At 43.1% G+C, this 17,575-nt stretch overlaps 1 protein-coding gene across 1 annotated transcript in view; it reads left to right on the top strand.

Moving 5' to 3' along the window:
- The window catches only part of capn5b (calpain 5b), a gene marked incomplete at its 3' end in the record, with an annotated part of 290,932 nt that overhangs the window by 234,420 nt on the left and 38,937 nt on the right, over positions 1 to 17,575 (top strand). The gene's annotated exons all lie outside the window — the stretch shown is intronic.

The following is a 17,575-nucleotide window of genomic DNA, read 5'->3' as shown; positions in this document are numbered from 1 at the left end:
TTACACACAGTTACACACACTTACACACCAGTTACACACTTGTTACACACCAGTTACACACACTTACACACCAGTTACACACACTTACAAACCAGTTACACACCAGTTACACACCAGTTACACGCACTTACACACCAGTTACACACCAGTTACACACACTTACACACCAGTTACACACACTTACACACCAGTTACACACCACTTACACACCAGTTACACACACTTGCACACCAGTTACACACCAGTTACACACACTTGCACACCAGTTACACACACTTACACACCAGTTACACACAGTTACACACACTTACACACCAGTTACACACAGTTACACACAGTTACACGCAGTTACACACAGTTACACACCAGTTACACACCAGTTACACACACTTACACACCAGTTACACACAGTTACACACCAGTTACACACACTTACACACCAGTTACACACCAGTTACACACACTTACACACCAGTTACACACACTTACACACCAGTTACACACCAGTTACACACACTTACACACCAGTTACACACACTTACACACCAGTTACACACACTTACACACCAGTTACACACCACTTACAAACCACTTACACACTAGTTACACACCAGTTACACACACTTACACACCAGTTACACACCAGTTACACACACTTGCACACCAGTTACACACACTTACACACCAGTTACACACCAGTTACACACACTTACACACCAGTTACACACCAGTTACACACCAGTTACACACAGTTACACACCAGTTACACACACTTACACACCAGTTACACACCAGTTACACACCAGTTACACACAGTTACACACACTTACACACCAGTTACACACAGTTACACACAGTTACACACCAGTTACACACAGCTACACACCAGTTACAGACAGTTACACACCAGTTACACACCAGTTACACACCAGTTACACACAGTTACACACAGTTACACACACTTACACACCAGTTACACACCAGTTACACACAGTTACACACACTTACACACCAGTTACACACAGTAACACACAGTTACACACCAGTTACACACCAGTTACACACCAGTTACACACAGTTACACACCAGTTACACACCAGTTACACACAGTTACACACAGTTACACACCAGTTACACACAGTTACACACCAGTTACACACAGTTACACATAGTTACACACAGTTACACACCAGTCACACACCAGTTACACACAGTTACACACAGTTACACACAGTCACACACCAGTTACACACAGTTACACACAGTTACACACAGTTACACACAGTCACATACCAGTTACACACAGTTACACACAATTACACACCAGTTACACACACTTCCACACCAGTTACACACACTTACACACCAGTTACACACACTTACACACCAGTTACACACCAGTTACACAACAGTTACACACCAGTTACACACACTTACACACCAGTTACACACACTTACACACCAGTTACACACAGTTACACACAGTTACACACCAGTTACACACAGCTACACACCAGTTACAGACAGTTACACACCAGTTACACACAGTTACACACAGTTACACACCAGTTACACACCAGTTACACACACTTACACACCAGTTACACACCAGTTACACACAGTTACACACCAGTTACTCACCAGTTACACACCAGTTACACAAAGTTACACACAGTTACACACAGTTACACACCAGTTACACACAGTTACACACACTTACACACCAGTTACACACAGTAACACACAGTTACACACCAGTTACACACCAGTTACACACCAGTTACACACAGTTACACACATTTACACACTGCTGCACACAGTTACACACCAGTTACACACAGTTACACACCAGTTACACACCAGTTACACACAGTTACACACCAGTTACACACAGTAACACACCAGTTACACACCAGTTACACACCAGTTATACACAGTTACACACAGTTACACACAGTTACACACCAGTTACACACCAGTTACACACAGTTACACACCAGTTACACACAGTTACACACCAGTTACACACACTTACACACCAGTTACACACCAGTTACACACAGTTACACACACTTACACACCAGTTACACACAGTTACACACAGTTACACACCAGTTACACACAGCTACACACCAGTTACAGACAGTTACACACCAGTTACACACCAGTTACACACAGTTACACACAGTTACACACCAGTTACACACAGTTACACACCAGTTACTCACCAGTTACACACCAGTTACACACAGTTACACACACTTACACACCAGTTACACACAGTAACACACAGTTACACACCAGTTACACACCAGTTACACACAGTTACACACTGCTGCACACAGTTACACACCAGTTACACACAGTTACACACCAGTTACACACCAGCTACACACAGTTACACACATTTACACACCAGTTAAACACAGTTACACACCAGTTACACACAGTTACACACCAGTTACACACCAGTTACACACACTTACACACCAGTTACACACCAGTTACACACCAGTTACACACAGTTACACACACTTGCACACCAGTTACACACAGTTACACACAGTTACACACCAGTTACACACAGCTACACACCAGTTACAGACAGTTACACACCAGTTACACACCAGTTACACACCAGTTACACACCAGTTACACACAGTTACACACACTTACACACCAGTTACACACCAGTTACACACAGTTACACACACTTACACACCAGTTACACACAGTAACACACAGTTACACACCAGTTACACACCAGTTACACACAGTTACACACAGTTACACACAGTTACACACAGTTACACACCAGTTACACACAGTTACACACCAGTTACACACCAGTTACACACCAGTTACACACAGTTACACATAGTTACACACAGTTACACACAGTTACACACCAGTCACACACCAGTTACACACAGTTACACACAGGTACACACAGTTACACACCAGTTACACACAGTTACACACAGTTACACACAGTCACACACCAGTTACACACAGTTACACACAGTCACATACCAGTTACACACAGTTACACACAATTACACACCAGTTACACACACTTGCACACCAGTTACACATACTTACACACCAGTTACACACACTTACACACCAGTTACACACCAGTTACACACCAGTTACACAACAGTTACACACCAGTTACACACACTTACACACCAGTTACACACACTTACACACCAGTTACACACAGTTACACACAGTTACACACCAGTAACACACAGCTACACACCAGTTACAGACAGTTACACACCAGTTACACACCAGTTACACACAGTTACACACCAGTTACACACCAGTTACACACCAGTTACACACACTTACACACCAGTTACACACCAGTTACACACAGTTACACACCAGTTACTCACCAGTTACACAAAGTTACACACAGTTACACACCAGTTACACACCAGTTACACACAGTTACACACACTTAGTCACCAGTTACACACAGTAACACACAGTTACACACCAGTTACACACCAGTTACACACCAGTTACACACAGTTACACACAGTTACACACTGCTGCACACAGTTACACACCAGTTACACACAGTTACACACCAGTTACACACAGTTACACACCAGTTACACACAGTTACACACCAGTTACACACCAGTTACACACAGTTACACACCAGTTACACACAGTTACACACAGTTACACACCAGTTACACACCAGTTACACACCAGTTACACACAGTTACACACCAGTTACACACACTTACACACCAGTTACACACCAGTTACACACCAGTTACACACAGTTACACACACTTACACACCAGTTACACACAGTTACACACAGTTACACACCAGTTACACACAGCTACACACCAGTTACAGACAGTTACACACCAGTTACACACCAGTTACACACAGTTACACACCAGTTACACACAGTTACACACCAGTTACTCACCAGTTACACACCAGTTACACACAGTTACACACACTTACACACCAGTTACACACAGTAACACACAGTTACACACCAGTTACACACCAGTTACACAGAGTTACACACAGTTACACACTGCTGCACACAGTTACACACCAGTTACACACCAGTTACACACCAGCTACACACAGTTACACACATTTACACACCAGTTAAACACAGTTACACACAGTTACACACCAGTTACACACAGTTACACACCAGTTACACACCAGTTACACACACTTACACATACTTACACACCAGTTACACACAGTTACACACAGTTACACACAGTTACACACCAGTTACACACCAGTTACACACCAGTTACAGACAGTTACACACAGTTACACACCAGTTACACACCAGTTACACACAGTTACACACCAGTTACACACCAGTTACACACAGTTACACACACTTTTACACCAGTTACACACAGTTACACACACTTACACACCAGTTACACACAGTTACACGCAGTTACACACAGTTACACACCAGTTACACACAGTTACACACACTTACACACCAGTTACACACCAGTTACACACCACTTACACACCAGTTACACACAGTTACACACCAGTTACACACAGTTACACACCAGTTACACACCAGTTACACACAGTTGCACACCAGTTACACACCAGTTACACACAGTTACACACAGTTACACACTGTTACACACAGTTACACACCAGTTACACACCAGTTACACACACTTACACACCAGTTACACACAGTTACAAACCAGTTACACACCAGTTACACACAGTTACACACACTTACACACCAGTTACACACTAGTTACACAACAGTTACACACACTTACACACCAGTTACACACACTTACACACCAGTTACACACCAGTTACAAACCAGTTACACACACTTACACACCAGTTACACACCAGTTACACACACTTACACACCAGTTACACACAGTTACACACAGTTACACACCAGTTACACACAGCTACACACCAGTTACAGACAGTTACACACCAGTTACACACCAGTTACACACCAGTTACACACCAGTTACACACAGTTACACACCAGTTACACACCAGTTACACACACTTACACACACTTACACACCAGTTACACACAGTAACACACAGTTACACACCAGTTACACACCAGTTACACACAGTTACACACAGTTACACACAGTTACACACCAGTTACACACCAGTTACACACAGTTACACACAGTTACACACCAGTTACACACCAGTTACACAGAGTTACACATAGTTACACACAGTTACACACAGTTACACACCAGTCACACACCAGTTACACACAGGTACACACAGTTACACACCAGTTACACACAGTTACACACAGTCACTCACCAGTTACACACAGTTACACACAGTTACACACAGTCACATACCAGTTACACACAGTTACACACAATTACACACCAGTTACACACACTTGCACACCAGTTACACACACTTACACACCAGTTACACACACTTACACACCAGTTACACACCAGTTACACAACAGTTACACACCAGTTACACACACTTACACACCAGTTACACACACTTACACACCAGTTACACACAGTTACACACAGTTACACACCAGTTACACACAGTTACACACCAGTTACAGACAGTTACACACCAGTTACACACCAGTTACACACAGTTACACACAGTTACACACCAGTTACACACCAGTTACACACAGTTACACACCAGTTACTCACCAGTTACACACCAGTTACACAAGGTTACACACAGTTACACACAGTTACACACAGTTACACACTGCTGCACACAGTTACACACCAGTTACACACAGTTACACACCAGTTACACACCAGTTACACACAGTTACACACCAGTTACACACAGTTACACACCAGTTACACACCAGTTACACACAGTTACACACCAGTTACACACAGTTACACACAGTTACACACCAGTTACACACCAGTTACACACAGTTACACACAGTTACACACCAGTTACACACACTTACACACCAGTTACACACCAGTTACACACCAGTTACACAGTTACACACACTTACACACCAGTTACACACAGTTACACACAGTTACACACCAGTTACACACAGCTACACACCAGTTACAGACAGTTACACACCAGTTACACACAGTTACACACCAGTTACTCACCAGTTACACACCAGTTACACACAGTTACACACACTTACACACCAGTTACACACAGTAACACACAGTTACACACCAGTTACACACAGTTACACACAGTTACACACTGCTGCACACAGTTACACACCAGTTACACACAGTTACACACCAGTTACACACCAGCTACACACAGTTACACACATTTACACACCAGTTACACACACTTGCACACCAGTTACACACACTTACACACCAGTTACACACACTTACACACCAGTTACACACCAGTTACACACCAGTTACACAACAGTTACACACCAGTTACACACACTTACACACCAGTTACACACACTTACACACCAGTTACACACAGTTACACACAGTTACACACCAGTTACACACAGCTACACACCAGTTACAGACAGTTACACACCAGTTACACACCAGTTACACACAGTTACACACCAGTTACACACCAGTTACACACCAGTTACACACACTTACACACCAGTTACACACCAGTTACACACAGTTACACACCAGTTACTCACCAGTTACACAAAGTTACACACAGTTACACACCAGTTACACACCAGTTACACACAGTTACACACACTTACACACCAGTTACACACAGTAACACACAGTTACACACCAGTTACACACCAGTTACACACCAGTTACACACAGTTACACACAGTTACACACTGCTGCACACAGTTACACACCAGTTACACACAGTTACACACCAGTTACACACCAGTTACACACAGTTACACACCAGTTACACACAGTTACACACCAGTTACACACCAGTTACACACAGTTACACACCAGTTACACACAGTTACACACAGTTACACACCAGTTACACACCAGTTACACACCAGTTACACACAGTTACACACAGTTACACACCAGTTACACACACTTACACACCAGTTACACACCAGTTACACACAGTTACACACACTTACACACCAGTTACACACAGTTACACACAGTTACACACCAGTTACACACAGCTACACACCAGTTACAGACAGTTACACACCAGTTACACACCAGTTACACACAGTTACACACCAGTTACACACAGTTACACACCAGTTACTCACCAGTTACACACCAGTTACACACAGTTACACACACTTACACACCAGTTACACACAGTAACACACAGTTACACACCAGTTACACACCAGTTACACACCAGTTACACACAGTTACACACAGTTACACACTGCTGCACACAGTTACACACCAGTTACACACAGTTACACACCAGTTACACACCAGTTACACACAGTTACACACCAGTTACACACAGTTACACACCAGTTACACACCAGTTACACACAGTTACACACCAGTTACACACAGTTACACACAGTTACACACCAGTTACACACCAGTTACACACCAGTTACACACAGTTACACACAGTTACACACCAGTTACACACACTTACACACCAGTTACACACCAGTTACACACAGTTACACACACTTACACACCAGTTACACACAGTTACACACAGTTACACACCAGTTACACACAGCTACACACCAGTTACAGACAGTTACACACCAGTTACACACCAGTTACACACAGTTACACACCAGTTACACACAGTTACACACCAGTTACTCACCAGTTACACACCAGTTACACACAGTTACACACACTTACACACCAGTTACACACAGTAACACACAGTTACACACCAGTTACACACCAGTTACACACAGTTACACACAGTTACACACTGCTGCACACAGTTACACACCAGTTACACACCAGTTACACACCAGCTACACACAGTTACACACATTTACACACCAGTTAAACACAGTTACACACAGTTACACACAGTTACACACCAGTTACACACCAGTTACACACACTTACACATACTTACACACCAGTTACACACAGTTACACACAGTTACACACAGTTACACACCAGTTACACACCAGTTACACACCAGTTACAGACAGTTACACACAGTTACACACCAGTTACACACCAGTTACACACAGTTACACACCAGTTACACACCAGTTACACACAGTTACACACACTTTTACACCAGTTACACACAGTTACACACACTTACACACCAGTTACACACAGTTACACGCAGTTACACACAGTTACACACCAGTTACACACCAGTTACACACAGTTACACACACTTACACACCAGTTACACACAGTTACACACCAGTTACACACCACTTACACACCAGTTACACACAGTTACACACCAGTTACACACAGTTACACACCAGTTACACACCAGTTACACACAGTTGCACACCAGTTACACACCAGTTACACACAGTTACACACAGTTACACACTGTTACACACCAGTTACACACCAGTTACACACCAGTTACACACACTTACACACCAGTTACACACAGTTACAAACCAGTTACACACCAGTTACACACAGTTACACACACTTACACACCAGTTACACACTAGTTACACACCAGTTACACACACTTACACACCAGTTACACACACTTACACACCAGTTACACACCAGTTACAAACCAGTTACACACACTTACACACCAGTTACACACCAGTTACACACAGTTACACACCAGTTACACACAGTTACACACAGTTACACACCAGTTACACACAGCTACACACCAGTTACAGACAGTTACACACCAGTTACACACCAGTTACACACCAGTTACACACAGTTACACACCAGTTACACACCAGTTACACACAGTTACACACCAGTTACACACCAGTTACACACCAGTTACACAGAGTTACACATAGTTACACACAGTTACACACAGTTACACACCAGTCACACACCAGTTACACACAGTTACACACAGGTACACACAGTTACACACCAGTTACACACAGTTACACACAGTCACTCACCAGTTACACACAGTTACACACAGTTACACACAGTCACATACCAGTTACACACAGTTACACACAATTACACACCAGTTACACACACTTGCACACCAGTTACACACACTTACACACCAGTTACACACACTTACACACCAGTTACACACCAGTTACACAACAGTTACACACCAGTTACACACACTTACACACCAGTTACACACAGTTACACACCAGTTACACACCAGTTACACAACAGTTACACACCAGTTACACACACTTACACACCAGTTACACACACTTACACACCAGTTACACACAGTTACACATAGTTACACACAGTTACACACCAGTCACACACCAGTTACACACAGTTACACACAGTTACACACAGTCACACACCAGTTACACACAGTTACACACAGTTACACACAGTTACACACAGTCACATACCAGTTACACACAGTTACACACAATTACACACCAGTTACACACACTTGCACACCAGTTACACACACTTACACACCAGTTACACACACTTACACACCAGTTACACACCAGTTACACAACAGTTACACACCAGTTACACACACTTACACACCAGTTACACACACTTACACACCAGTTACACACAGTTACACACAGTTACACACCAGTTACACACAGCTACACACCAGTTACAGACAGTTACACACCAGTTACACACAGTTACACACAGTTACACACCAGTTACACACCAGTTACACACACTTACACACCAGTTACACACCAGTTACACACAGTTACACACCAGTTACTCACCAGTTACACACCAGTTACACAAAGTTACACACAGTTACACACAGTTACACACCAGTTACACACAGTTACACACACTTACACACCAGTTACACACAGTAACACACCAGTTACACACCAGTTACACACCAGTTACACACAGTTACACACATTTACACACTGCTGCACACAGTTACACACCAGTTACACACAGTTACACACCAGTTACACACCAGTTACACACAGTTACACACCAGTTACACACAGTTACACACCAGTTACACACCAGTTACACACCAGTTATACACAGTTACACACAGTTACACACAGTTACACACCAGTTACACACCAGTTACACCAGTTACACACCAGTTACACACAGTTACACACCAGTTACACACACTTACACACCAGTTACACACCAGTTACACACCAGTTACACACAGTTACACACCAGTTACACACCAGTTACACACAGTTACACACAGTTACACACCAGTTACACACAGTTACACACCAGTTACACACAGTTACACATAGTTACACACAGTTACACACCAGTTACACACAGTTACACACAGTTACACACAGTCACACACCAGTTACACACAGTTACACACAGTTACACACAGTTACACACAGTCACATACCAGTTACACACAGTTACACACAATTACACACCAGTTACACACACTTGCACACCAGTTACACACACTTACACACCAGTTACACACACTTACACACCAGTTACACACCAGTTACACAACAGTTACACACCAGTTACACACACTTACACACCAGTTACACACACTTACACACCAGTTACACACAGTTACACACAGTTACACACCAGTTACACACAGCTACACACCAGTTACAGACAGTTACACACCAGTTACACACCAGTTACACACAGTTACACACAGTTACACACCAGTTACACACCAGTTACACACACTTACACACCAGTTACACACCAGTTACACACAGTTACACACCAGTTACTCACCAGTTACACACCAGTTACACAAAGTTACACACAGTTACACACATTTACACACCAGTTACACACAGTTACACACACTTACACACCAGTTACACACAGTAACACACAGTTACACACCAGTTACACACCAGTTACACACAGTTACACACATTTACACACTGCTGCACACAGTTACACACCAGTTACACACAGTTACACACCAGTTACACACCAGTTACACACAGTTACACACCAGTTACACACAGTTACACACCAGTTACACACCAGTTACACACCAGTTATACACAGTTACACACAGTTACACACAGTTACACACCAGTTACACACAGTTACACACCAGTTACACACAGTTACACACCAGTTACACACACTTACACACCAGTTACACACCAGTTACACACCAGTTACACACAGTTACACACACTTACACACCAGTTACACACAGTTACACACAGTTACACACCAGTTACACACAGCTACACACCAGTTACAGACAGTTACACACCAGTTACACACCAGTTACACACAGTTACACACCAGTTACACACAGTTACACACCAGTTACTCACCAGTTACACACCAGTTACACACAGTTACACACACTTACACACCAGTTACACACAGTAACACACAGTTACACACCAGTTACACACCAGTTACACACCAGTTACACACACTTACACACCAGTTACACACCAGTTACACACCAGTTACACACAGTTACACATACTTGCACACCAGTTACACACAGTTACACACAGTTACACACCAGTTACACACAGCTACACACCAGTTACAGACAGTTACACACCAGTTACACACCAGTTACACACCAGTTACACACCAGTTACACACAGTAACACACAGTTACACACCAGTTACACACCAGTTACACACAGTTACACACAGTTACACACTGCTGCACACAGTTACACACCAGTTACACACCAGTTACACACCAGCTACACACAGTTACACACATTTACACACCAGTTAAACACAGTTACACACAGTTACACACCAGTTACACACAGTTACACACCAGTTACACACCAGTTACACACACTTACACATACTTACACACCAGTTACACACAGTTACACACAGTTACACACAGTTACACACCAGTTACACACCAGTTACACACCAGTTACAGACAGTTACACACAGTTACACACCAGTTACACACCAGTTACACACAGTTACACACCAGTTACACACCAGTTACACAGAGTTACACACACTTTTACACCAGTTACACACAGTTACACACACTTACACACCAGTTACACACAGTTACACGCAGTTACACACAGTTACACACCAGTTACACACCAGTTACACACAGTTACACACCAGTTACACACCACTTACACACCAGTTACACACAGTTACACACCAGTTACACACAGTTACACACCAGTTACACACCAGTTACACACAGTTGCACACCAGTTACACACAGTTACACACAGTTACACACTGTTACACACAGTTACACACCAGTTACACACCAGTTACACACACTTACACACCAGTTACACACAGTTACAAACCAGTTACACACCAGTTACACACAGTTACACACACTTACACACCAGTTACACACTAGTTACACACCAGTTACACACACTTACACACCAGTTACACACACTTACACACCAGTTACGCACCAGTTACAAACCAGTTACACACACTTACACACCAGTTACACACCAGTTACACACACTTACACACCAGTTACACACAGTTACACACCAGTTACACACAGCTACACACCAGTTACAGACAGTTACACACCAGTTACACACCAGTTACACACCAGTTACACACAGTTACACACCAGTTACACACCAGTTACACACAGTTACACACACTTACACACCAGTTACACACAGTAACACACAGTTACACACCAGTTACACACCAGTTACACACCAGTTACACACAGTTACACACAGTTACACACCAGTTACACACAATTACACACAGTTACACACCAGTTACACACCAGTTACACACCAGTTACACAGAGTTACACATAGTTACACACAGTTACACACAGTTACACACCAGTCACACACCAGTTACACACAGTTACACACAGTCACTCACCAGTTACACACAGTTACACACAGTTACACACAGTCACATACCAGTTACACACAGTTACACACAATTGCACACCAGTTACACACACTTGCACACCAGTTACACACACTTACACACCAGTTACACACACTTACACAACAGTTACACACCAGTTACACACACTTACACACCAGTTACACACACTTACACACCAGTTACACACAGTTACACACAGTTACACACCAGTTACACACAGCTACACACCAGTTACAGACAGCTACACACCAGTTACACACCAGTTACACACAGTTACACACAGTTACACACCAGTTACACACCGGTTACACACAGTTACTCACCAGTTACACACCAGTTACACAAGGTTACACACAGTTACACACAGTTACACACCAGTTACACACCAGTTACACACCAGTTACACACAGTTACACACACTTACACACCAGTTACACACAGTAACACACAGTTACACACCAGTTACACACCAGTTACACACAGTTACACACAGTTACACACTGCTGCACACAGTTACACACCAGTTACACACAGTTACACACCAGTTACACACCAGTTACACACAGTTACACACCAGTTACACACAGTTACACACCAGTTACACACCAGTTACACACAGTTACACACCAGTTACACACAGTTACACACAGTTACACACCAGTTACACACCAGTTACACACAGTTACACACCAGTTACACACCAGTTACACACCAGTGACACACCAGTTACACACCAGTTACACAGTTACACACACTTACACACCAGTTACACACAGTTACACACAGTTACACACAGTTACACACCAGTTACACACAGCGACACACCAGTTACAGACAGTTACACACCAGTTACACACAGTTACACACCAGTTACTCACCAGTTACACACCAGTTACACACAGTTACACACACTTACACACCAGTTACACACAGTAACACACAGTTACACACCAGTTACACACCAGTTACACACAGTTACACACAGTTACACACTGCTGCACACAGTTACACACCAGTTACACACAGTTACACACCAGTTACACACCAGCTACACACAGTTCCACACATTTACACACCAGTTACACACACTTGCACACCAGTTACACACACTTACACACCAGTTACACACACTTACACACCAGTTACACACCAGTTACACACCAGTTACACAACAGTTACACACCAGTTACACACACTTACACACCAGTTACACACACTTACACACCAGTTACACACAGTTACACACAGTTACACACCAGTTACACACAGCTACACACCAGTTACACACCAGTTACACACCAGTTACACACAGTTACACACCAGTTACACACCAGTTACACACCAGTTACACACACTTACACACCAGTTACACACCAGTTACACACAGTTACACACCAGTTACTCACCAGTTACACAAAGTTACACACAGTTACACACCAGTTACACACCAGTTACACACAGTTACACACACTTACACACCAGTTACACACAGTAACACACAGTTACACACCAGTTACACACCAGTTACACACCAGTTACACACAGTTACACACAGTTACACACTGCTGCACACAGTTACACACCAGTTACACACAGTTACACACCAGTTACACACCAGTTACACACAGTTACACACCAGTTACACACAGTTACACACCAGTTACACACCAGTTACACACAGTTACACACCAGTTACACACAGTTACACACAGTTACACACCAGTTACACACCAGTTACACACCAGTTACACACAGTTACACACCAGTTACACACACTTACACACCAGTTACACACCAGTTACACACCAGTTACACACAGTTACACACACTTACACACCAGTTACACACAGTTACACACAGTTACACACAGTTACACACCAGTTACACACAGCTACACACCAGTTACAGACAGTTACACACCAGTTACACACCAGTTACACACAGTTACACACCAGTTACACACAGTTACACACCAGTTACTCACCAGTTACACACCAGTTACACACAGTTACACACACTTACACACCAGTTACACACAGTAACACACAGTTACACACCAGTTACACACCAGTTACACACAGTTACACACAGTTACACACTGCTGCACACAGTTACACACCAGTTACACACCAGTTACACACCAGCTACACACAGTTACACACATTTACACACCAGTTAAACACAGTTACACACAGTTACACACCAGTTACACACAGTTACACACCAGTTACACACCAGTTACACACACTTACACATACTTACACACCAGTTACACACAGTTACACACAGTTACACACAGTTACACACCAGTTACACACCAGTTACAGACAGTTACACACAGTTACACACCAGTTACACACCAGTTACACACCAGTTACACACCAGTTACACACCAGTTACACACCAGTTACACACAGTTACACACACTTTTACACCAGTTACACACAGTTACACACACTTACACACCAGTTACACACAGTTACACGCAGTTACACACAGTTACACACCAGTTACACACCAGTTACACACAGTTACACACACTTACACACCAGTTACACACAGTTACACACCAGTTACACACCACTTACACACCAGTTACACACAGTTACACACCAGTTACACACAGTTACACACCAGTTACACACCAGTTACACACAGTTGCACACCAGTTACACACCAGTTACACACAGTTACACACAGTTACACACTGTTACACACAGTTACACACCAGTTACACACCAGTTACACACACTTACACACCAGTTACACACAGTTACAAACCAGTTACACACCAGTTACACACAGTTACACACACTTACACACCAGTTACACACTAGTTACACACCAGTTACACACACTTACACACCAGTTACACACACTTACACACCAGTTACACACCAGTTACAAACCAGTTACACACACTTACACACCAGTTACACACCAGTTACACACCAGTTACACACACTTACACACCAGTTACACACAGTTACACACAGTTACACACCAGTTACACACAGCTACACACCAGTTACAGACAGTTACACACCAGTTACACACCAGTTACACACCAGTTACACACCAGTTACACACAGTTACACACCAGTTACACACCAGTTACACACAGTTACACACACTTACACACCAGTTACACACAGTAACACACAGTTACACACCAGTTACACACCAGTTACACACCAGTTACACACCAGTTACACACAGTTACACACCAGTTACACACCAGTTACACACCAGTTACACACAGTTACACACCAGTTACACACCAGTTACACACCAGTTACACAGAGTTACACATAGTTACACACAGTTACACACAGTTACACACCAGTCACACACCAGTTACACACAGTTACACACAGGTACACACAGTTACACACCAGTTACACACAGTTACACACAGTCACTCACCAGTTACACACAGTTACACACAGTTACACACAGTCACATACCAGTTACACACAGTTACACACAATTACACACCAGTTACACACACTTGCACACCAGTTACACACACTTACACACCAGTTACACACAGTTACACACAGTTACACACCAGTTACACACAGCTACACACCAGTTACACACCAGTTACACACCAGTTACACACAGTTACACACCAGTTACACACCAGTTACACACCACTTACACACCAGTTACACACCAGTTACACACAGTTACACACCAGTTACTCACCAGTTACTCACCAGTTACACAAAGTTACACACAGTTACACACCAGTTACACACCAGTTACACACAGTTACACACACTTACACACCAGTTACACACAGTAACACACAGTTACACACCAGTTACACACCAGTTACACACCAGTTACACACAGTTACACACAGTTACACACTGCTGCACACAGTTACACACCAGTTACACACAGTTACACACCAGTTACACACCAGTTACACACAGTTACACACCAGTTACACACAGTTACACACCAGTTACACACCAGTTACACACAGTTACACACCAGTTACACACAGTTACACACAGTTACACACCAGTTACACACCAGTTACACACCAGTTACACACAGTTACACACCAGTTACACACACTTACACACCAGTTACACACCAGTTACACACCAGTTACACACAGTTACACACACTTACACACCAGTTACACACAGTTACACACAGTTACACACAGTTACACACCAGTTACACACAGCTACACACCAGTTACAGACAGTTACACACCAGTTACACACCAGTTACACACAGTTACACACCAGTTACACACAGTTACACACCAGTTACTCACCAGTTACACACCAGTTACACACAGTTACACACACTTACACACCAGTTACACACAGTAACACACAGTTACACACCAGTTACACACCAGTTACACACAGTTACACACAGTTACACACTGCTGCACACAGTTACACACCAGTTACACACCAGTTACACACCAGCTACACACAGTTACACACATTTACACACCAGTTAAACACAGTTACACACAGTTACACACCAGTTACACACAGTTACACACCAGTTACACACCAGTTACACACACTTACACATACTTACACACCAGTTACACACAGTTACACACAGTTACACACCAGTTACACACCAGTTACACACC

Source organism: Eucyclogobius newberryi, unplaced genomic scaffold, assembly GCF_026437365.1.
Source record: "Eucyclogobius newberryi isolate DKJ021-1_F unplaced genomic scaffold, fEucNew1.0.hap1 SCAF_15, whole genome shotgun sequence".
NCBI classification, from domain to species: domain Eukaryota; kingdom Metazoa; phylum Chordata; class Actinopteri; order Gobiiformes; family Gobiidae; genus Eucyclogobius; species Eucyclogobius newberryi.
This window is presented reverse-complemented; position numbering and strand designations above follow the sequence as displayed.